The following is a 731-nucleotide window of genomic DNA, read 5'->3' as shown; positions in this document are numbered from 1 at the left end:
GTTTACTATTTCATCAAAAACTATCTTATGTCTTCATGGACAAGACTGACTATTCCTCGTATTTCGATTTTTTTATTTTACTGGTACAGCATTAAAAGCCTATTTTTTAATAAAATGGGCCACTAAGTACATTACAAACAAGCAAAATTTGTTGATTTCATCCAAAAAATTTTGTCACAAACCATTATGCTTTTTGATGAATAACAAGATTAATCTATCCAATTGTTGGAATTGCAATTTTTTGATGCAAGTCAAACATTTAGAATTTAATTTCTAACTTACACGAATGTATATTTTATATGGCATGTGATAAAGTTTTTGTTTTTAACTTTTTTGATTAATCCATCAAGGCTAACTGATTTTTGGCATTGCAATTTTAATGCATTGGTTCAGTTTCAACCTAAGAAAGTAACTATATGGTCAACTGGGGAATTAGTAGCTTTTTGTAACTATGAATATACTACTTAGTGTTATGTATAAAAACAAATCTCAGAATTCTATTTTACAAGAACTTGGGAAAAGAAATTTAGTTTTGCTTATTCAATATTAGAATTTAACAGACTCTTACTTGTACAAATTTCATCCTAAATCTAAGACAAGATAATATTCTTTAATTAATTCATAAATTTGACATTAAATTGGTGAGTAAATAAAAGTTTTCTATTATATGTGCCCACAAATTACAGGAAATAATCAATACCAATAAGCAAAAAAAAAAAAATATAATAATA

The sequence above is a fragment of the Parasteatoda tepidariorum genome, chromosome X1 (genome assembly GCF_043381705.1).
Source record: "Parasteatoda tepidariorum isolate YZ-2023 chromosome X1, CAS_Ptep_4.0, whole genome shotgun sequence".
Taxonomy (NCBI): Eukaryota; Metazoa; Arthropoda; class Arachnida; order Araneae; family Theridiidae; genus Parasteatoda; species Parasteatoda tepidariorum.
This window is presented reverse-complemented; position numbering follows the sequence as displayed.